At 41.9% G+C, this 24,903-nt stretch overlaps 1 long non-coding RNA gene across 1 annotated transcript; it reads left to right on the forward strand.

The window, feature by feature from the left end:
• Positions 1–567: 567 nt before the first annotated feature.
• Positions 568–2,579, forward strand: LOC142105196 (uncharacterized). Its single transcript, XR_012679687.1, has 3 exons — positions 568–678; positions 1,529–1,729; positions 2,457–2,579. It is a non-coding gene; the product is annotated as an uncharacterized LOC142105196 (long non-coding RNA).
• The last annotated feature ends 22,324 nt before the right edge of the window (positions 2,580–24,903 follow it).

Here is a 24,903-nt window from a genome sequence, read left to right on the forward strand (position 1 = left end):
TATTAATCTCAATAACACTAATTTTCAGTCATTTCCAGTAAATTTTTAGCACCTCACAGGTCACAATATGATTTTCATATACTTTCGCCCAAAACACTGTGCCATAGCTCACCCCCAAATAGTTGCCAGTGTTCAGTGCTTCAACAGAAGTCATCGGCCTTGAATTTATTTTTCAAAGTCTCCACTCACATTGTATTGTGCCATAGCATTATTAATAGGCCTGGCAGTGTTCTTTAAAGTGTAGTAACAGTGTACTGTGCCATACATAGATAAACTGGCTATACTGGTTCATACAATTGAATATAAATAAAATCCCTTGTGCAATGACAGTAAATATGCAATTAGCACAAGTCACACACTATGTAGAACATGAGTTCCTATATTGTAATGCTTCAGTATGAAATGTAGGGGCCTTACAACAATACAAAGAACTATATATATTTTTTGGTCCCACATATTTACATGCTGTGTCAATTTCTTGAATCTAAACTGAGACGCTCTTGTTTTTTTTTATTTCTTAGATCTGAGGTCATCAGCAGCACAAATATAAAACATTTTAGAAGGTCTCTGTTTGGTGGTTACTGTTCCACATACATGCCGGATATGGTGCTCCATGGGATTGGCAGTGCAGAGAAGCTGAAGCAATGCCTGATGGCCAGCCTGGCACACTCTACCCATGTACGTTTATACACACAGCCATGGGACATCGCCCATGGATGCTGGGGCATTGTGCTTTCTGGGAGTTGGACGGTTTTTCTCATTGTCTTCTAACCAATTACTTTTCTCCAGTCCATTACTTCATATGCTAAAACAAAGATGCTAAATATTTTATAATGGGCACACCTGCATAGCATTTACCATTCACCTTGTAACTAAACATGTAGCAAAAATAATTATAACTTTCAGGATATAAAGGGAAAGCTGTGTAATGCCAGAAAGATCATGTGATGTGTTGGTGCAGGAATCACTCACATTGAGGCTGCCCCTTTTAATTTGTTTTTTGGTGTCCCAGTTGAATTTTTGTAAAGTGTGATATTTGTCCAAAGCATTTACACGCTTATGTAACGCCAACATGAGATCTGAGCTTACATCCCTCTTAATTATATTCCTCTTTGATTATTGTTATCCTTATTGTTTTCTGTAGATCTAAATGTGCTTCGGTGGGGGAAAGGGGGCAAATTTAACCATGCTCAGACAGAGCAGATTTAAAATTAGGACATGTTGCAGTGCAGCCCTTTGCATCCTTTAGCAGAATATGCCCCTAACTCTCGATGAGGCCCATAATGTTACTTGTAATCTTCAGTGCCCAAAAGAAAGTCTAAATACTGTCTGAACCCCCGCATTGGACTACTTTTATTAAATGATTAATTGACTTGAAATTACCATTTGCTGTGCATGAAATTATTGTGTCTGTGTGAATTAGAGCATAGCTTGAAGGTTTTACAACTTGTGCACAAGAGTAGGAATAGAATTGTCAGACACAGGTTGGGCAGCAAGTGGTAACTGTCTCCCTATTGCCTCTTCCTAGCACCCTGTCATGGACGAGCCCTTAGCAGAAGCCGTGTGTATTGTGGCAGACACTGATAAGTGGAGCGTCCAAGTGATCAGCAGCCAGAAGACTACTGTGGACAACTTGAAGCTTGGCACTGATGTCTTGGTATCTAGTCAAGTGTGCAGTTTGCTGCAGTCCATTTCACAACTGTATAAGCTCAAAACACCACCTGTATTTGTAAGTTTCATTAAGTACCTTTATAAGTTAATACAGTAACAATTGAGTCTTTTGTGCACTGTGATTTTCTATTGTACTCTCAGGGTATGATGATGATGATGATCATTGACCTCTGGCAAATGCTATTGCTTTTGCTTTGGACTCTCTGCAGACCTATGGGCTGATTCAATTCTGTGTGAAGTCCCATTGGAGCCTGGTGTGGCAAAACGTAACGGGATGTTATGGTACTAAAATGTTGCTTATTTTTACCCTCGCCTCATAGAGGTGTAAACAAAAATAACCAATGTTATATGTACCATAATACCCAGAAATGCTCGCAGGAGGAGTTAATGCAGAGCTCCAATGGGCCTGTCCTTGGACATTAAAATTAATGCGACTCGTCTTCCTTTTCTACAATGTTCAATACAACAAGCTTTAAAGCAAATGTCATAGTTGTCATCGATAAGTTCTCTATGCAACATCTCCATAACTGGCGGAATCTACATTTTCTAATTTGTTATGAGTGTACTACTGCCCACCAGAAGAAATGTGTATGTTTACTGATGACTTCTAAGTATTTAGTCTTCAGCAGTAGTAATGCCATACATTTTTTATTTAAACATTTAAGTTATCCAGTTTGTGTTTGTGTAAATTTATTAACCTTGTCCATTCCGTAAACCAAATATGAAATGCCTTATATTTTTTTTAATCTAATCCTAATATAATCTATTTTTCTTTACTTGATTAGTGTGTGATGCATTTAGAGGACAAATTACAGGAGTTGTATTTTAAAAGTAAAATGTTGTCTGAGTACCTGCGGGGACACACAAGAGTCCATGTGAAAGAGCTTGGCGTTGTATTAGGGTAAGCATCAGGTTACACTCCTCCTGTTCTATTTAGCCATGTTCTTTTACCATAAGGCAGAGTTATTTGTTTTGAATAATGTGGAAACACCACTCTGCTTTGTTCCGTGTATTGGCTGCAAATGGGTTCAGCAGGCAAACCAGTCAAGCATGCAAAACACATCAGGGCACTGTTCACAGCATTCCAGCAGCCCTCCAAATTGTCAGTAATGAAGGTGAAAGCACACACCAGAGACACTACCCCTGAAGCTGAGGGAAATAGACTGGTAGACCAGGCCGCACGAGATGCCGCCATAGGCCCAGTACCCCAAGGAGAGTCTATTTACATGGTGACTCCTGACCCTAAGATTGACCGTACCACACTCCAAATTATGCAGAAGCAAGCAACAGAGAATGAGAAAAAGACTTGAGCAAAACATGGAGCATCAGAAGTACAAGGGGAGGGGTGTAAAGGTCAGTGTTTGTGTCTACCAAAAGCCCTTTATCCCATTATGGCTAATATAGCGCATGGGAAAGTGCATCTGCGAAAAGATGCAATGGTTGCACTCACTAACAGGTTATGGATAGCACCAGGTTTCGCCCAAGCAGCACAGGTATTACTAGCAGGATGCCTAATCTGTGCAAAGAATAACCCGGGGAAGTCTGTCCCAACTCCATGGAAAAGCACACCCCAGACACAGTATTCCTTTCAGAGGATACAGATAGACTTTATACAGCCTCCCAAATGCTCAGGATTCGAGTATGTACTCGTGTGTGTCGACCTCTTCAGTCGTTGGCCAGAGGCTTGGGCATGCAGGACAGCAAATGCTAAAACTGTAGCCAAGAAAATTATGAGTGAGGTAATCTGCAGATATGGGGTACCAGAGGTCATTGAAAATGACAGAGGGACACACTTTACAGGGCAAGCATTCCAGGAACTGTTAAAAGACATGGGAATCATATCTGCCCTCCACACCCCTTACAGACCCCAAAGTTCGGGATGTGTGGAGCGCCTTAATGGTACTCTGAAACAGGCCTGCCATGGATTTCATGCCTACCCATGGCCCTGCACTCAGTAAGAAATACACCTAGAAAGGACACAGGGCTCACACCGTATGAGATTCTGTTTGGCACAGCACACAGGACAGGCTGCTATTTTCCACAGCAGCTACAGCATTCACATGGTGACTTGTTGAATTATGTAACCCTGTTGCAAAAACAACAAACTAAAATACATGGTCAAGTGTTTTCTTCCATTCCAGACCCTAATTTTGATACAGGAACTCACAACCTGCAGCCTGGGGACTGGTGGTCGTGAGAAAGCACGTCAGGACAAGTCTTGACCCCAGATACGAGGGTCCTTATCAAGTCCTATTGACAACTCCCACATCAGCAAAACTTGAGGGGAAAAACACCTGGATTCACGCATCCCATTGCAAGATTTTTGCACAAGGGAAGTCCGGTTCAGAAGTATAAAAATGTGTAAAAACATTGCTTTGACATGTAAAAAACCTGCATGGGCAATAATGATAGGACCATCATTAATGACAATAGGTATAGTTCTTGCAATATATGCAGCATCTTTAGCATGGGAACATACAAAGGGTTCAGACACCTTGCACAGGGCAGTCAGGACACTCCCCTTTTTTGAGACTGATGAAACAGGTGATGATGTACAAAACTGTCTGTGCCCCTATGAAGCACAGAAACAAGAGGAGTGTGAAAACATATGCAATAACAAACAGGGAAAGTCTGAAAACATTTTTTTGCAAATGCATAACCTTATTGGTCAGATTGTTAGCAATAGTTCATGCTGGATATGTACACAAAGCCCACCTGCGTCACGGTTGTACTCATGGGTAGTTGTTCCTTTAACTTTCCAAGAGATGCTACAGCTTCCACATCAATGGGTATATAACGTTTCCCAGATAAGTCATTACCTTACTGAGCCGCATTATGTTTCAATAAGCCAATTATATCACCCCCCTGATGTGTGTTTTCGAGTAAGTGCCACGGTAAAGGGGAAGGTTAACATGAATATTTGGTTTTTAAATAGAAACAATGATCCCACTGTTAATTTGACACTGGTTGTGGCTAATACGTCAGCAGGTAATACTGACTGTAGAAAAGCAAAGATGATATACACAAGAGTCGGGAAGGATAGCAATCGCCTCACAGCTATAAGATTCAGAACACCAGGTAACAAAACACAAATGTGTTTAGAGCACTGGCAGAAACAAGGTATGAAGGGGGAGTATACCAGTAAGGAAGGAGTAGAAACCTGCCTTCCAACAGGTAATCATAACCTCTCTGCTATAATGTTCACACTTACTGGTACCTGGCCTTATCAACTGCCAGAAGATGTTTATAACATATGTGGGAAGAAGGCATATAAATGGTTGCCTTTTGGATACACAGGAATATGTACATTAGGTAAGCTTACTGCACAAACGATATTGATACCACATGAGGAGCTGGAAATCTTGATTACTGAGGAAACAAGTCTTATGCATCACTACCGAGGAAAAAGGGAAATTAAAAGTGCCTCAAAGACAAAGGGAAAGTACCAGGACCTTTTTCACACAGGGTTTTGGATGAAAGTGGGTCTGTCTGTAGGTAACATTGTGTCATTTGGTACCGCAGGAACAGCCTATACCCTTAAGCAAATTAAAGATCTAGCACGACTGTTAGATAATGTTACAGAAATGTATGATGAAACATTCAGATATGTGGGTACAGAGTTGAAAAATGATACATAAGGAGCTTGCACAACATCGATTAATTTTGGATTATCTCACAGCACAAACAGGTGGATATTGCTTAACCCTTTTCACACACACAGGATCTCTCTGTTGCACCTACTTCACTGATAATAGCACTGCAGATCCGGAATATGTCATCACACAACATATGGATGAGATTAGAGAACTTAAGAATTTTTTTTCTGAGGAGCATGCAAAGCCAGGGTGGGGATTTGATATTAGTGGCCTATCCTGGCTCAATCCCGCCACATCGTTTGGGGGGATAGGTGAATGGATATCTGATATATTATCGCTAATTGCAAAAGGCTGTTATCTTATTATTGTTTTATATAGTAGTAAAGCTTGTAATATGGTTGATAAGGAAGTTACTGACACTTAAATGTTGTTCTTTTAAGAAACAAATGACAACGTTGGAATCTGCAGAGACTCTTATGATCGCAGATATATGTGAAGATCTGACTTCTGAGCAAACTAGCAAATTCAGGATGCTGCAGCTATCTGAAGGATCATCTAAATGCACCACCATCTGTGAGAAGCTATTGAAACCAACTGGAAAAAGAACATGCGTCAGATGCAAGACGGTTGTCGACTCATTGACCATCTATTAATATCAGCTAGAAGAGGGATCATGGACTTGTTATTGATGGGGGATGGGTTGTTTTATGTATCCAGTTTTAGACATGCCTATTAATATGTTCTGTTAGAAGGGTGTATGTGTATAAGTACCCATTAATTTCGACAACAAGAATGTGATCTCTGATAGGTAGTGTTAGGGCAAATAATGAATAAAAAGATGGGAAATGAGAAATATGATTTTGCTAAGCTGACGCCACCTTGTTGCCTTATAGTCATTTTATTCTCTTATAGCTTAAAAACAATTAGATACAGCTAGTTTGTAGGAGTAATTCATTATTTTCTAGAACCGTGCTTATGACCTTTGTCGAAGTCAGCAAATTGGATAAAGTTATTTCAATTAAAGTCGAGCAAACTTGGTTGTCTTTGTCTGAAAAGATGCGTACGGTACGCTACGACGTACATGGGCACGCTACGGCGTGAAAGTGCTTTTTGTTGTTTCCATTTCAGGATTGAATCAAGTGGCTGCTGTGGCAAGCACTCAATTGCCTCACGTTGCTCAAATCCTCTTATAAGCTGCATTCTACAAATGGTCATTCCTTAAAGAAACTATTCAGGAAAAGGGAAGACGGAATCACACTGCCGTTCCTATACTAAGCAGTTTAAGTTCTACCACTTTATCCTAATTGGACATTATTTAAAGTTTACATGAAGTACAAGGCATTATGGTACTCCTGAGTGGCCTTTTTCGTCGCTTCACAGGGAAGAGGTTCCGTAAAATCCTGAAATTCTCAATCACTAAAACAATTGTTGGTCTCTTGTTTGGATAGCCACAATGGCCATGTTTTATCTGCTTTGTTTTCTTGCCCCAAGTTGGAGCGCTATATTATACTTCTACTGTATTGTGTTTTTAATAAGAAATTGTATGGATTTTGGCATCCTATAATTGTCCTTTTTTTTCCCCATGTAATTCAGGGTTATAAGCTCATAAATGAGATAATGTACAGTACCTCCAAGCGTCATTATATGGTCACAGAGTTCTGACTACTTCTGCTATTATAATTTGCAAGACCCAGCAGCCCCTGCTGTGTCTTATACTAAGCATTCCTTAGGAACCTTTGTATGACCTTACTGAAAAATTTACATTGGTTTATACACACATTAGTGCCAAATGTATATTTCATAGTCATTAACAGTATGGAGTATGGTGTCCTACATAAATACCACAATTGTTCATTGTTATACAATTATCCTATTCTGCCTATTTTTTTAAAAAAATAAAAAAAATATGTTATTGAAATTCCCCATGAGGACACAATCTCTGTGAGCTCTGCTGGACAAAACAACTGAAGAGCACTTTTTGCCTGCATAGGTCCTAAAAATACACATAATAATACACTTAATAAGAGTACTGATGCTCAAACTTCAGTTATGCACTTGTAAATACTAAATCCTCAATATGAGGTTCTGTTCAGCCAAATCTCGGTACATTCACAAATCAGGCTCTAGTATGTAGCTCCAAACTTGCATAGACACTTATATAAATTACCATCCATAATTCAGGACTAGGAGGGATGGCTGTTGGGACTATCATCTGTGTATTCCAGTGAACACACAAATCTGTGAATTAGCAGCTCCACCATTTTGTGAGTGACAGCAATCTTACTCCATGATAGTGCTGAATCTGCAGCTAACCACAGGATGTGGACATACCATGTCTGTATTACGCAAGGAACACGTCCATTAAGGTTTCTGCCTTAATCGTCGTATTTTCATTGCTTTTTGCAGTTTGAGTTGAAGAGTTTTCTTACATTGTAGATTGTGTATAAGGAACCTTAATTGGACACGTTAAACTGTAAGGTTTTTTGTCTATATTTCATGGCTTTTTGTAAAGTGAAGTGTATGCATGCATGTTCTGGCAGTCAGAAATGTGGTGCAGTATGTACCACATTGTGCTTATGTGCTTCCCACCAGCACCTGCAGCAATGTAATCATCTCCCCATTCCTTAATCTTGAGTCCTTGTTGATGCTGGTCACCAGTGAAAGCAGACAGACTTTTACAGAGATTCTGACAGAAAAGTCATGAGTAAACCAATGAGTAAAACACAGCCCACAGCAGGCAATGAGAAGTGGGTGTGTATAGATTATCTGCAGCTTCTCTCCAGTACATGTCACTTGTAAAGAGGGACATGTCAGTTGCTAATGTCCAGTTACCTCACATCTACTCCCCGCTGTGACTATCACTGAGTGTGATCAGTACAAGTACCACAAAGCACTTTTGAATAAATTAACTGATGTCACTGAGGGGCGGGAGGTTATAATGGATTTACTAATAGCCGTTTCTGGCACCACAGGGAGAGAAAAAGTCTCAATTGAGAGCAGTGACTGGGCTAATAGTACTACAGGGTGCCCCTCCCATATCCCCAAAACACTAACCAGCCCCCCTGTGGCTAGAAAATGTGGGTAATTTCTTCAGCTCAGAGATGAAAATCCCTTAGCCAGAGACTGAGCCATGTTTGTGCTCTCAAGTGAAGCCAGTCTGAGTACACCCAGCACAAGCCTCTAACTGACATGTGCAACATTATGAAATCCCTTCTCTGTAAAATGGGGCATATTTTACCAAATTGTAAAAAAACTATAACTTTCTCAAAATTTTAAACCCTCAAAGGCACTCCACAGCCCTAATAGCTTTCTTATAAAAGAAACCCCAAGTCTTTAGACCTCCTGTACACTGAGTTACGCTCTCCCCCCAAAAAAAAGAAAAAAAACTGTGACTTTTGCAAACCAGGAAGTGGAAAAAAACGGCGAGATTTTGAACTTTAGATTATTCCTAATATGTCATTTTTTATTCTTTTTTTCGGAAATTTGGCATGCGGCACCTGTGGACGGTTCTTCATTCACATGCCAAATTTCAGTTTAATAGCTTTAATACTTTTTAAAATGTAGCCCCTCAAACACCATGCCCCCCCCTCTCAGATTTCTAATGCTAGAATGTTGTTTATTAGATGCAACCTTAATATAAGGGCACGACTGTGCCCTTATAATTAAGATAAAGTAGTTTTTATTTTTCTTTTGCTGTGGGAAAATATTCGTATTTTATGTATATACCCCTTGCAGCTTTGTTCTGGTGCTCTCTGTGCGTTCAGTTTACACTACTGAGCAGTTTACCAGGAAATATTTTATTAGTTAAATCTTGTTGGCTTTGTTTTTTGGTTTGTGCATCGGTCTGGTTTTGTTTTTTTGTTTTTAAAACCAATGATCTCTTTTTATATGGTGGGCCGAGAGCTGCTCTGCAGCCCAGAATCATCTGTGCAGACCCTGGACTAAAGGTAGGCGGCCCCTACAACTGCCAGGCTGTCTCTTATTGCAGGCCGGAGGAGCTCTTGCAATGAGCCTCGCAGGAGGGTATTAGTGGTAGTGGGGGGGAAGGAGGGTTGGCTGAAACCTTGCCTAGGGCGCCTGGAGACCTTGCACCGGCCCTGTTCCCACCAGCACTGTAATCACCTCCCCAGTCCTAAACTTGAGTCCTTGTTGATTGCTGGTCACCAGTGAAATCAGACAGACTTTTACAGAGATTCTGATAGAAAAGCCATGAGTAAACCAATGAGTAAAACACAGCCCACAGCAGGCAATGAGAAGTGCGTGTGTATAGATTAGCTGCAGTTTCTCTCCAGTACATGTCGTCGTCGTCATCATCATTTATTTAATTTATATATTTATTTTTATGTCACTTGTAAAGAGGGACATGTCAGATGCTAATGTCCAGATACCTCACATCTACTCCCCGCTGTGACTACTACTGTGATCAGTACAAGTACCACAAAGCACTTTTTTTTTTTTTTTTATTATAAAACAGTTTTTATTAGAAGTTTTCCAATTACAGAATAAAATAAGGACAATATCCAATCAAGAAATATTCACTGACAAGGAAATTTTACAAAGGAATGAACCGTATCATGTTTACATTTAACAAATGTCGAAATTTGTTCCCTATATAACTTTTATGTCTTATTATCTTAAGAACAATTTGAAAAGTAAAACATTATAACTCTTGATTTTACCAGCGTGTAAGAGTGAGTTTAGCATCAATAAGATTATAATGAAAATTCACAAAAAAGAATCGGAAGAGTTCCTTCGTATAAAATGACACACATAACGCAAAATAATACTGGCATTAATAACAGCAACAGGCAGGAGTCCGTGGACAACCTCCGAGTACATAACACAGCGGAGGGAAGTGTACCCACCACCCCATCCCCTCCACATGGTATGGACCTGAAAATCAAATGCAAATAAGGGTGAGGGTGAGCATGAGGAATGGGGGGGGGGGGGGGGGGGGTTGGGGGAGAGAAGACTGCTCCTCTACACAAAATCCCATATCAACAACTCCAGACACCTTATATCTATGTCAATTACTCCCCAAAGCACGGTGCAGAGACCATGTTGTGTCTTCAAACTAGGGATGTGCACCGGCGACTTTTAAGGTCTCGTGTTTTGTGTTTTGGATCCGGATTTTCATTATTTTTGGGGTTCGGATTTGTCTCGCAAAACACTTGACGAAAGGTCTCGGTTCGGATTTAAGGTTTTGGATTCGGATTTTTTTTGGAAAAAACATAAAAAGTTTAAAAATCAAGTTTTTGGGCTTATTTTCACTCCTATGCTATTAGTAACCTCAATAACATTCAATAACAAGCATTTCCACTAATTTACAGTGTATTCTAAACACCTCACAATATAGTTATTAGTCCAAAACGTTGCAACGAGGTATCTTTCTGGACTGCGTAGAGGAGTGGGTCACCACAATATATATTAAAAACCCTGAACTTGTATGATTCGCACCAATAAATGTACCTGGACTGCGTAGAGGAGTGGGTCACCACAATATATATTAAAAACCCTGAACTTTTATGATTCGCACCAATAAATGTACCTGGACTGCGTAGAGGAGTGGGTCACCACAATATATATTAAAAACCCTGAACTTGTATGATTCGCACCAATAAATGTACCTGGACTGCGTAGAGGAGTGGGTCACCACAATATATATTAAAAACCCTGAACTTTTATGATTCGCACCAATAAATGTATCTGGACTGCGTAGAGGAGTGGGTCACCACAATATATATAATAAGAAAACCATCAACTTGTATGATTCGCACCAATAAATGTACCTGGACTGCGTAGAGGAGTGGGTCACCACAATATATATTAAAAACCCTGAACTTGTATGATTCGCACCAATAAATGTACCTGGACTGCGTAGAGGAGTGGGTCACCACAATATATATTAAAAACCCTGAACTTGTATGATTCGCACCAATAAATGTACCTGGACTGCGTAGAGGAGTGGGTCACCACAATATATATTAAAAACCCTGAACTTTTATGATTCGCACCAATAAATGTATCTGGACTGCGTAGAGGAGTGGGTCACCACAATATATATAATAAGAAAACCATCAACTTGTATGATTCGCACCAACAAATGTACCTGGACTGCGTAGAGGAGTGGGTCACCACAATATATATTAAAAACCCTGAACTTGTATGATTCGCACCAATAAATGTACCTGGACTGCGTAGAGGAGTGGGTCACCACAATATATATTAAAAACCCTGAACTTTTATGATTCGCACCAATAAATGTATCTGGACTGCGTAGAGGAGTGGGTCACCACAATATATATAATAAGAAAACCATCAACTTGTATGATTCGCACCAATAAATGTACCTGGACTGCGTAGAGGAGTGGGTCACCACAATATATATTAAAAACCCTGAACTTTTATGATTCGCACCAATAAATGTACCTGGACTGTGTAGAGGAGTGGGTCACCACAATATATATTAAAAACCCTGAACTTTTATGATTCGCACCAATAAATGTATCTGGACTGCGTAGAGGAGTGGGTCACCACAATATATATTAAAAACCCTGAACTTTTATGATTCGCACCAATAAATGTATCTGGACTGCGTAGAGGAGTGGGCACTGGGCACCACAATAAAATATATAAAAAACCTTCAACAGGTCTGCATTACACTGCACATACGGCTGCTCCTCCATCCTCTCCATCATATACATGTTGGAGTTTTAGCGTGTGACAACCTCTTGTTTTTGATAATGTCAGTGCATTTTGAATATTTTTCAATTTGCCCCACACCACTGAATGTACTTTATCTATGATACGCATCTATCTATCTTGACTGCGTAGTGTGGTGGCCCCGGTACACAATTTGGTACCGAGGCCACAATATAATTAAAAAACCCTCCACGGGTCAGAATTCCACCAAAAAAGGGTATGGACTGCGTAGTGTGGTGGCCCCGGTACACAATTTGGTACCGAGGCCACAATATAATTAAAAAATTGGGCATCAACTGTCACCGTTGTTTAATATCTGATACACCTAAATATGGACTGCACAGTGGAGTGGCCCCGGTAGTAAATTTGGTGCCGGGGCCACAATACCTCCTCCAACTTCCAAGTGTAGTGTTTATAAAGACAGACAGCGTCGAAGTGTTATTAGTTGACTTTCTTAACCCTAAAATTGTCCCTGTTGCAAATATTCGTGCAATGGACAGTTACTTTTTTATTGAAAGACTCAAGCTTTCAAGTGTAGTGTTTATAAAATATAAACAACAATACAGTAGTTTTAGAGCACGTCAATACCTCTTGTTTTAAATTATGACAGGGCATTTTACTTTTGGTTTAATTTCTTGAATTTGTTTAAATTTGGTTTTACTTTTTGAACATGGCAAACAACTGTTGATTGGTCATATAATGCAAAAAAAAAAGTTCCAAGATGGAATTGTCCTTGGGCCCTCACACCCACCCTTATGTTGTTGAAATAGGACATGCACACTTTAACAAACCAATCATTTCAGCGACAGGGCCTACCAAGCAACTTTGGCTGAAATGATTGGTTTGTTTGGGCCCCCACACCAAAAAAGCTATTCATCTCTCCCTGTACAGACTAAACAGGCTCTACTGAGGCAAGATGCCGTCCTCATCCTCAACCTCTGATTCCTCTCCCCCTACAGTGTGTACTTCCTCCTCATCACACATTATCAATTCGTCCCCGCTGGACTCCACAACCACAGGTCCCTCTGTAGTATCTGGAGGGCAGTGCTGTACTTCATTGAGGAATTGATTATTTATTTTTATAAACATCATTTTTTCAACGTCGTGAGGAAGCAACCTCCTTCGCCGCTCACTGACCAGGTTCCCCGCTGCACTAAAAACTCTTTCCGAGTACACACTGGAGGGGGGACAACTCAGGTAAAATAGAGCCAGTTTGTACAGGGGCTTCCAAACTGCCTATTTTTCCTGCCAGTAAAAATATGGACTGTCTGACATGTCTACTTGGATGGTGTCAGCAAAGTAATCATCCACAATTTTTTCTATTGTGACAGCATCCAATGCAGCGAGAGTAGACATGTCTGCAATGGTTGGCAGGTCCTTCAGTCCGGACCAGATGTTATCAGCATCCCCGCCAGTGCCTCTTTTGGGAAAACTGAGCTTTTTCCTCGCAGCCATAGATGTGGAAGAAAATGAGGGTGGAGCTGTTGGCATGTCACGGTCCTCTTCAGAGGACAATCTCCTGACCAGCAGGTCTTTGCACCGCTGTAGACTTGTGTCCGCCGGAAACAGAGACACAACATACGCTTTAAACCGAGGATCGAGCACGGTGGCCAGAATGTATTCCTCTGACTTTAAAAGAGTGACCACCCTCGGATCCTGGCAAAGCGTACGAAGGGCTACATCCACAAGAGCTACATGCTTGGTGTAATCGCAATGGCTTACCAGCTCCTCCCTCACTTTCTCCAGCTGCTTCTGCAACAGCCTGATCAGGGGAATGACCTGACTCAAGCTGGCAGTGTCGGAACTGACTTCTCGTGTGGCAAGTTCAAATGGCTGCAGAACCTTGCACAACACGGAAATCAGTCTCCACTGCGCTTGACTGAGGCGCATCCCCACTCTTTTGCCTATGTCGTAGGTGGCTGTGTAGGCCTGAATGGCCTTTTGCTGCTCCTCCATCCTCTGCAGCATATAGAGGGTGGAGTTCCAGCGCGTCACAACCTCTTGTTTGAGGTGATGGCAGGGCAAAACATGGGACGTGCTGGAAATTGCCCATATTTAATGCCCGCACAATGTTACTGGCATTGTCTGACACCACAAATCCCCATGAGAGTCTAAGTGGGGTAAGCCACTGGGAGATAATTTCCCTCATTTTCTCTAATATGTTGTCAGCGTTGTGCCTCTTATTAAAGCCTGTAATACACAATGTTGCCTGCCTTTGCACGAGCAGCCATTTTGTAGTTGTTGCTACTGATGCAGCTGTTGCTGTTGCTGCGGAAGGGGATGCATCTACCCAGTGGGCTGTCACAGTCATATAGTCCTTCGTTTGCCCAGAACCACTTGTCCACATGTCCGTGGTTAAGTGGACAGTGGGTACAACCGCATTTTTTAGAGCACTGAGGACACTTGATCGTACTTCTCTGTACATTTTTGGTATCGCCTGCCTAGTGAAGTGGAATCTCGAGGGGATTTGGTACCGGGGACACAATACCTCCATCAACCCTCTAAATCCCACTCCACTGATGGCGGACACCGGGCGCACGTCTAACACCAACATTGCAGTTACAGCCGCAGTTATACGCTTTGCAATAGGGTGACTACTATCGTATTTTGTGGTCATGGCAAACGACTGTTGGACGGTCAATTGTTTTGTGAAAGACTTAGCGGTCTTACGACTTCCCCTCTGGGAAGATGACCGACTAACAGCAGCAACAGCAGCAGTGGCAGTAGTAGGCGTACCGCTGCAGGATTCCTCGGATGAATCCCGTATTGAGGAGGACTCAGTCTGGCTGCTGACTTGGGCTGCAGGACTGAATCTGATGGAGATTGTGGAGGAAGTTGACGAGGAGGGTGTTGCTGGTGTGTATCCAACTGGACCACGGGATTTAGGTGTCCCTGTACCGATGAGGGTCCTAGCCCCAGTTCCTGAACTAACCACTGAACTATGAAGGTTATTCAGGTGACGTATAAGGGAGGATTGTTCCTAGGTGGGCAAGATCCTTACCCCTGCTTATTTGAGCTTTACATAAGCTACACATGGCCATACATTGGTTGTCTGGATTTGGATAAAAATAACTCCAGACCGAAGAGGTGCATTTTTTGGTCTTCTGACCAGGCATGACGATGGGCTTTTTCATCCCATGGACATCAGCTGTTTCCCCCCCTGGTGCCTCATTTACAATAACCACATCACCATCCTCATCATCAAGTTCCTCCACAGCGCCAGCTACATCATCAATAGCCTCCTCCCGAGCCACCTCTTCCCGTACAGTGATGGGGAAGGTCAGGCTTGACAACCACCAACATCCTTGGACTCGCCTTGTGGATTTGTGATAAATTCTCTTTAGAAGGCAGAGTTGTTTGCTGTTTTGTTGCTGACAGCATAACTCTCTTAAATTTTTTGTAGGGGGGGGAGGAGGAGGAGGGCTAAGATCCATGGGTGAAGCTGAACCACTAGTCATGAACACGGGCCAGGGCCTAAGCCGTTCCTTGCCACTCCGTGTCGTAAATGGCATATTGGCAACTTTACGTTTCTCCTCAGATGATTTTAAGTTTCTCTTTTTGCTACTTTTTCTTAACTTGGGCTTTTTGGATTTTACATGCCCGGTACTACGAGATTGGGCATCGGGCTTGGAAGACGACGTTGATGGCATTTCATCGTCTATGTCATGACTAGTGGCAGCAGCTTCAGCATTAGGAGGAAGTGGGTCTTGATCTTTCCCTACTTTATCCTCCAAATTTTTGGTCTCCATTATATGTAGCACAAGATACTGCAGAATGTGTGAACTTGGTAATATTGCAGTACCAATGGGCTTATACTGCAGGATTGGTTGTGCAAATTTTGTGGTAATTAAAAAAAATTAAATTAGTTTTTGGTATTTTTTTAAATAACTTTTTTTTATTTTTTTAAACACAGGGGAATATTGGGGAAATAACTATGCCCTTAGAAGCACAGAGCACAGGACACAGCACCACTGGACTGAACAGGACACAGCACAGGATCCAGCAGCACCACTGACCTCAGAAGGACAGAGCACAGCACACAGCACCACTGGACTGATACTGCAGAACACAGCACAGCACAGCACAGCACTAAACAGCACAGCACGAGATCTACCAGGACAGAGGACCACCTAACACACCCTCCCTCTACCCTGATCAATGCCCGAGTGAAGATGGCGGCGACTAGTGGGGAATTTATAGGATCCGAGTATCGCGAGATCCGACAACGGGATTATGAGTCAGAGCCTCAGTTTCAGATTTGAATTTGGCGCCAATACCCGGATCTGTCTCGGATCCGACTCGGATCGGCAACGTTCGGGTGGGCTCGGATTTCAGAAATCCGAGTGCGCTCATCTCAAGTTCAAACATCTTTAAAATTCCTTCTTGGGTTTTAGGAGGGAGAGAGTAAATAAAAGGACCCCATTTCTTGTAGAATCTTTCGACCCCTTTCTCAATATCTGGCCAGGTAGCTCTTCTATCTAAATACAGTGTATTAAAGAGTTCACTTTTCACTTCTGATAAAGATGGGGGGATTTTTTAATCCAATGTCGAAAAATTACTAGTTTAGCTATTGTGATGGTGACCGTAATAAATGGTTTAACATCCTGGGATTCTCTGGATGGAATAAGATGTACCCAATTTTCAAATTGGCATAAGAAAATGGCCCTTCTATCACTTGGAAGAGGAGTATCCAAGACAGAAGATAAAAAGCTTAGTATTTTATTCCAGAATTTCTGGATCTTTCTGCACTGCCAAATGTTATGGTAAAAAGATGCATAAGTGTGTTTGCATTTGGGACATAACCCCCATTCTTTCGGAACATAACATCTCCTTTGATATTGTGATATACAAATACGATTAAGAAATTTTATATGGGTCTCTTGTAGTCTTGTAGAGTGAAGCCATTTCATTTTTTTTTTGTTATGTTTAAGTAGATCTATATCAGGACTAAATTCAGGAGATTCCTTCAGCTAGGATCTGTGTGTCTTAGTCCAAATTTTGGGTATATCTGACGGTAGCAGATCCTGATAGAGGAATCTAATTCGGAATTTCTGTCTCTTGGAGAAATGTAAAAGGTCTTCTAGAGAGCTGGTTGCGGGGAGAGATAGTTTATTATCTGTATGAGTCATGATGTAATGGCGGAGCTGCAGATACATAAAAAAATGGGAATTGAGCAGGTTAAACTTTTCTTTAAGTTGTTGGAAAGGGAATAGGATGCCTCCAGGGTCGAATACATCTTTTATTGCAGCGATATCTTTGGTTCTCCAAGTGGAGAATTTAGCATTTTCTAGGCCTGGGGGAAACGCAGGATTGCCACAAATAGTAACGTAGTGTGTAGTAGAACGAGGGTGTTTTAAGCGTTTCGTGATAATATTCCATGCCTTATAAGTATGCAAATAAAATGTTTTGTATTATTTCTTCTGGAATTAATTTTTTCGGAAGGTGGAGGAGTGCCGCCAGTGAATATGGGTGCACTAATTCATTTTCTAGAGGCAAATTAATGAAGTATTCTTGCCTCAACAACCAACCTACAGCATAACGGAAAAGAGCAGAGAGCATAAAAGCCATCACATCCGGGAAACCAATTCCACCTCTTTGTTTATTTTGCTTAAGTTTAGCATTGTGAATTCTGGGTCGCTTACCTCCCCAGAGAAGGAAGTAAAGAGTTTGGTGCATCTGTGTACATCATTTTTCGTAAGACAGAGAGGGAGCATCTGTATTGGGCATGTCAATTTGGGAAAAATAACAGACTTAATCACAGCGTTTCTACCAAGTAGCGACAAAGGAAGGTTTTTCCAATTAGCTAGCATAAATTCTATTTTCTTAATAATGGGAGAATAGTTGAGTTTATAAAGGTCACTCAGAGATGATGGAATGTAAATGCCGCAGTATTTTAATTTTTGTGTTACTAAGCGGAAATTTGAAACAGCTCTAATTTGGTCTGGATTCATTGCGGTGTTCGAAATAGGGAGTATTTCAGATTTTTGAAAGTTAATTTTATAGCCTGCAAAGGATCCAAAGTTTTCTATTATCTCAACAATTGTGGGGATAGATTTTTCCGGGCGTGTAACCATTAATAACATATCATCAGCGAACATCGCTAATTTGCATGATTCAGAATGGATTTGTTTACCTGAGTAGTTAGGATCTTCTTTGAGGGTTATAGTCAATGGCTCTAGCGCAATTGCAAAGAGTAGTGGGGATAAGGGACACCCCTGACGCGTGCCTCGTTGTATTTTAAAGGGAGATGATATGTGTCCATTTGCAATTATCTCGGTCTGGGGTTAAAATATAGTGTTTGAATGGTTGATATAAAAGCTTCTGGAAAACCAAATCTTCTCAGAGACTCGTATAAGTGATCCCACGTCACTTAGTCAAAAGCTTTTTCAGTGTCTAAGGAAAAAAGGATACTGATCTCTGGAGATTTGGTGTGCTTAATGTGTGACAAAACCGTCAGAACTTTGCGTATATTCGTGACAGAATTCCGGCCCCAAATGAAGCCAGATTGATCTGTGTGTATGATAGAGGGCAAGATAAATTTTAATCTTTCTGCTAGTATTTTAGTTAGAATTTTATAATCAATATTGAGCAGGGAGATTGGTCTGTAAGACCCCAGGTCATCTAGTTGTCTGTCTTGTTTGGGTAAAACTCTAAGAATGGCAGAGTTGAAATGTAGGGGTAGTGAACGAGATTCAATGATTTGATTAAAAGATTTAGTTAGTGTTTCTGTTATTTGAGATAGGAGTATTTTATAAAACTCGCCACTCAAACCATCCGGTCCTGGTGCTTTGAAGGTTTTTAAAAAAAATTATTACATTGATGACTTCTTCTGTTTTGATTGGGGCTAGGAGGGATTCTGATTGTGGTTCAGAGATGCCCGACATAGAGATTGTCTCCCAAAATTGGTCTTTAAGCAATTAGATTATTGAACGGTGTCTGTTTTTGCTTGTACATGTTTTATTTGTTAGACATTGATTATTTTCATGTTTTGGTAGGCTGAAGTAAGGCTGTCTAGGTATAACTTAGTGTGTTTTTGTATGTTGGCTTGCATATGAAATTATACGGACTTTGAGTACCGCCTTGGCTGTCTGCCAGAGTAACGCTGGGTCAGATTGACGTTCTTCGTTATTGAACAGGAAGTCATGCCAGGCTGCAATGAGCATATTTCTAAATGTTAATGAATTAGATAAATGATTTGGAAATTTCCATTGTCTATATGAGCCTGTTTTATGTGTGTTAACTATTTCCATCCAAAGCATGGCATGGTCTGACAGCGGGATGGTTTCTATGTCTGACCTACCCACTACTGGGAAGGAGAGATTGGGATAATAATATGTAATCAATCCGAGATAACGTGCCGTGCGCCGCAGAAAGACAGGTGTATTCTTTTGAGGTGGGGTTCATTAGGCGCCAGTAATCAGCTAAGTCGGCGATTCCCAAAGGGTGCGCCGCGGCTCCCAGGGGTGCCGCGGCGCTGTCACTGGGGTGCCGCGGGCCAGCCCTAGAAAAAAGAAAGCAGCCTCCTCTCTCCCACAGCTGTCACTGAATATCGACGTCAGTGAAAGCTGCGCGAGAGAGGAGGCTGCAGGGTCCTAGCGCCGCGCGGATTGGTAAGTTTCTGTTAGCGCGAGAGAGGGCAGCGGAGGGCGACAGCGCGAGAGAGGGCAGCGGAGGGCGACAGCGCGAGAGAGGGCAGCGGAGGGCGACAGCGCGAGAGAGGGCAGCGGAGGGCGACAGCGCGAGAGAGGGCAGCGGACGGCCACAGCGCGAGAGAGGGCAGAGGAGGGCGACAGCGTGAGAGAGGGCAGCGGAGGGCGACATCGCGAGAGAGGGCAGCGGAGGGCGACAGCGCGAGAGAGGGCAGCGGAGGGCGACAGCGCGAGAGAGGGCAGCGGAGGGCGACAGCGCGAGAGAGGGCAGCGGAGGGCGACAGCGCGAGAGAGGGCAGTGGAGGGCGACAGTGGGGGCAACGTGAGAGAGGGCAGTGTGCCTGGATGCAGAGGGGGCAGTGTGCCTGGATGCAGAGGGGCATTTTTGTATACAACTAAATAAGTACTTCTGTCGTGACCTAAATACTTATTACAATTTTTTTGACCCAACTACTTCTAAAACAGGACTGCTCAGTAATTATTTTGGAGGGGTGCCTTGAAAACATTTGGAGACTCTAAGGGTGCTGCGAACTGCAAAAGTTTGGGAACCACTGAGCTAAGTGTAATTGATCTATGATATACTTGATTCCTACCTTAGGGAGTTTGGAGGAACAATGAATCCGAGCAGATGCCCCCTCCCTGTCCATTATCGGGGATGCAACGAGGTTGAAATCCCATCCATTTATCATATTGGAGTCTAAGTAAGGATATAATTTTGAGACAATGTTAAGAAAGAATTGCTTATCATATTTGTTAGGTGCGTACTAGTTACATAGTGTCAATCGGAGACCATCAAGGGTGATATCGGTAATCACATAACGTCCCCCGATGTCCCGGATTTGTGAATGTATTGTATAAGAGATACCCTTTCTCAGCAAAATTGCTACTCCACATGACTTAGATGTGTAAGAAGCGTAGGTGATTATTTTATATTGTAAAAGATTAAGTTTGTCGTGTTCTTTGTCTATTAGATGTGTCTCCTGGAGTAGGACGACATCTGCTCTCTGCTTTTTTAAATAAGTCAGGAGTTTTTTCCGCTTTGCCGGGGAATGTATACCACCCACGTTCCACAAACATATTTTCAACTTATTTGCAGCAGAAGTAGGCATAGTTTAGCTGACTACATTTGAGCAAAACATGATATTTATAATGAATGAAACTATATCTTTCTGGTATTTCAAAAACTATCCATAAGTGTCCCCCCCCCCCCCCCCCCCCAAAAAAAAAATACTGTCTCACAAAAGGGTCCACGGAAGCCTGCCAGCCAGCAAAACAAACTAACAATAGAAAAAACATAGAAACCCCAAAAAATAACAAAGGAGACAAGCTCCTTAAGCATTTTCGCTTAACTTAAAGTCTCAGACCCAGCTAACTGGGTAAGAAACCCTTTTTTTTTTTTTTGTCTAAAAAGACAATCAACCCCCTTTAGGGTCTCAGCGGTATTTGAACATTATACTTTAAGAATAGGTTTATGCTTAACTATGATAATATGCACAAGAATCTTAGCTCTTCTAGTGCTACCATTTTTTTTCTTTTTTTCTTCTCTCCTCAAAAAATATAAAAATGAAGCTGAGGAATATGCCTACATGTTCTCTCCATATAACAGATCATTTGGATCAAGTTCCAAAAAAATGCAGTCAATATATTCAGTTCACAATTCCTCCACAGTTGCGGGTTGACAATCTAACACAATTAAGTGTAAGAGGAAGACAATATAACATACTGTCTGAGTGGGGATGCAACAAATAGTCACTGTAATAGAATTACTTTCTAGGTTTAGATATAATTAATTCATAAGTCTTTACAGTGTCGGTTGAGAGTCTAGCACATTTAGATGTAAGGGGTAGACCATACCATATGATGTCTTGATGGGAATGCATCAGATAGTCACTGTGATAGGTTTACATTCTAGGCTTGAACCCTCCATCTTTGGAAGAAACAAAAATGCAAAGAAAAGAGACTAGGCTAGAGAGATAAGTAAATGAAATATGATCAAGTAGCGTCTAGATCCCAGAGGAAGCAAAAAGAGCAAGCAAAGAGAGAAGAAGAAAATTTCAAGCATAGTTGGAGTCATGCAATTCTGGTCAATTAGTGGGATTTTCGGTACAATCCTGTATTTCTGCCTCTTCTCCTTCCAAAAACTTCTGGGTATCCGCAACGGAGGTAAAGTAATGGAAAACATTACCCGAGAACAAGCGTAGCCTGCCTGGGTAGATCGGTGCGAATTTTCTTTTCCGTTGAATCAACGAAGAGCATAAGGGAGAAAAGTCTTTACGAGCCTTTGAGACTTCTGCAGAAAAGTCTTGAAAGAGAAATAGGCGTTTTCCTTCCCATGAGATGCTATCTTTTCTTTTATAAACTGCCCATAATTCTGCTTTTTGGACATAATTGAGGCATTTGAAAATTACTGCTCTTGGGCGTATAGAGGTATCTTCTCTTGATGGGCCCAGCCTATGGGCTCTTTCCACTACAATGTTTCCTGATGATTCTGGTAAACCAAGTATGCTAGGAAGCGTGGTGGACACAAATTGCATCAAAGCTTGGTTTTTGACTGACTCGGGTAGACCAATAATCCGTAAGTTATTTCTGCGGGAGCGGTTTTCCAAGTCGTCAACTCTATTCTAGGCTTGATGATGAGATTTGGTAAGCGATTTGATTTGCTCTTTAAGATCTGTAACTTCTTGGAAGAGTGAGCCGATCTGGGACTCATTTGCCAATGATCTCTGAGTATTCTGTACCACCTGTTCTTTTAATTCGTGGATAGCAGAGAAGAATTTGTTGGATTGATCAGCAAGCAATGGCTCCATAGTTTTTTTAATTGCTTTCACCACCTCCGCATAGGATACTGGATTTGTAGAGAGATCATTCATGTTTGCGTTAGGTTGTGCATCATCTCTTTTGTTTGATTTTGATGTGGAAGTATTAGAATCTGTTTGTTTATTTTCATTCCTCGCTCTCTGGGGTTTAGCAGTAACGTGTTTTTCCATTTCTGCGTTTGTAGACATATAGTTTTTGGTTTTTTTTACAAAGCGAGATCCTCTATTACACGTAGGATTGTAGATAATCAAAGAGCATGAAAAGCATAGGTTTAGTGAATACCACTGGGGTCACAACAGGGGTTGGGGAGGTGGCTTTACCTTTACATTAGGCTCTGTTTGTTGCAGAGGTTAGTGGACTGCACTTTATCATTGTAGCAGGCTTTGGTTATAATAAAACATGTGAGTTATGTAGTTCGACCTCTAGATGGTACTAAAGATCCAATAAGAATTTACAAAGGTTCTAATATTGTTTTTGACCACAAGATGGAAAAATCTCTTTTTTTTTAGTGAGCGACTATAGAATCTTCATAAATAATTATGTTGGGTATCTTCAGCCTGTGCCGAGTAATCTAAGATAGCTTTATTAGGTAATACCATAAGTTGAATGCTAGGATCTATGTGGTCTTTTAATGAAAATGACTCAGAGTATAAATACCGGTTGTTTAGATGGTAGTGCACGTTTGAATCTGAATATGTTAGTTACCTCCTTCTGTCTATGGTGTTGACCTGTGCTACTAGTTTTGCACAAATTTTCTACTGATGTCACCCCCTCTGCGGTAGTTTGATGTTTCGGATCAGCGTCAGGGCAAATGATATATGAGGCAACCGAGGCAGGTTCACACCCCAGGGGGGAATGTATGCAGGTAACACTGGGTAAGAGTATTCTAGCAGGGTGGCCACACGTCTCAGGCAGGCTAATGCTAGGTAATATGCAAGCCCTGTACTCGGTCCCAGCAGCGGGAGGCGGGCTCCGATCCAACCCAGCAGCGCGGACACAGCTACCACGATGAAGCCCAGCGCGTGACGTCCGGCAGGCACTCGGGAACGCTGCACACCACAGTCCGAGAGACAGCACAACAGGTAAGCGGGTTTGGTATCCTGTGGTAATCTGCAGCTCTGAGCGATGCAGAACAGAGCCTGGATAGGGTCCCACAAGGTCTGCAACAGCCGCTGTGCGGTTTTCCACCCACCTCTCACACCAGGAGCTTACCACCGATCTTCCGAGGACTCCAGCGCCCGTTCTCAGGTAAGAGCTACCACCGTCCCAAGAGTGAGTAGGTGTTCCGGAGCTGCACACCAAAATGGCGACGGGATCGCGGCCTTTCCCCTTTTAACTATCTTATGTAACCAACTATTTCTATACTATCTCCACATGAATGTCCCAACACTACATGTCCAAAAAGAGCTTATCATCTTCCCTCCTCCCAGAGCCACCACCTCCTCCCCTCATATCTCCATCACAGTCAACAACATCACAATTGCCTCCATCTCCCAAGCCTACTTGACTCTGCTTTATTCCTCACATCCAGTCTCTTTCCCATTGTTGTCTGGCATTCCCCATACCCATATATCCCCACTTTAATCCATTTAAATGGCTTCCACTCTTCCTGCTGCACATCTGCAGCACCACGTTGCAAATCCCTACAGTGACTTCCTTTGTCCTCCAGAATCCAATTCAAATTACTCACCCTTACCTACAAAGCCCTAAACACCACCCCTTCATACATCTCAAAATACTCTCCCTCTCACTCATATCTAGCTCTGACCTGCGCCTCACCTCTAATAACCACCTCCCACTTCCGCCTACAAGACTAATCCTATGCCGCTACCCACTTAAGGAATTCCCCACCACACCCTTCAAATCTTTAAAACCTCTCCCATCTCTGTATTAGTGTTAACCCTACTCCCACCTATACTACCCACACTAATGCACCCTCACAAATGGCAAAACCTGCACTCTGAGCCACACTTACTCCTACTGTCTCAGCTGTGCCCTTTTTAAATTAGAATGTAAGCTCTCTTATGAGCAGAGAGCACTCTACCCTTTGCTTTAATGTCTGCATTTATATTGTTTACCTTGTATATCCCTGTTTCATGTTTGACCTGTTTTCTAGACTCTACAGACTGAAATCTATGATAATAATAATAAGAAGAAGTTATTTTCAAACTTCTTTCTGGTTATCATGGCAAACCGAGAAACTCTTTCCCATGAAATTCATGATGAACCTCACACTAATTGTTCTCACCTCACCCCGTTCCCTCCTCTGAACCATCATTCACCTGACTTTGGGGAATTCAAATTATCAGAGCAAGCATAAATGGGTTGGCGATTGTATACTGCCTGCAACAAGCTGGAAATTGAAAGCAGGTACCAATTGAACCCAGTAACTTGAGAAGTATAAGCAGTAGGTGGATGGGGTTTCTATTACAAAAATGTTAGATATTTTAGGGGGAATACTATATTAA

Source organism: Mixophyes fleayi, chromosome 1, assembly GCF_038048845.1.
Source record: "Mixophyes fleayi isolate aMixFle1 chromosome 1, aMixFle1.hap1, whole genome shotgun sequence".
Lineage (NCBI taxonomy): Eukaryota > Metazoa > Chordata > Amphibia > Anura > Limnodynastidae > Mixophyes > Mixophyes fleayi.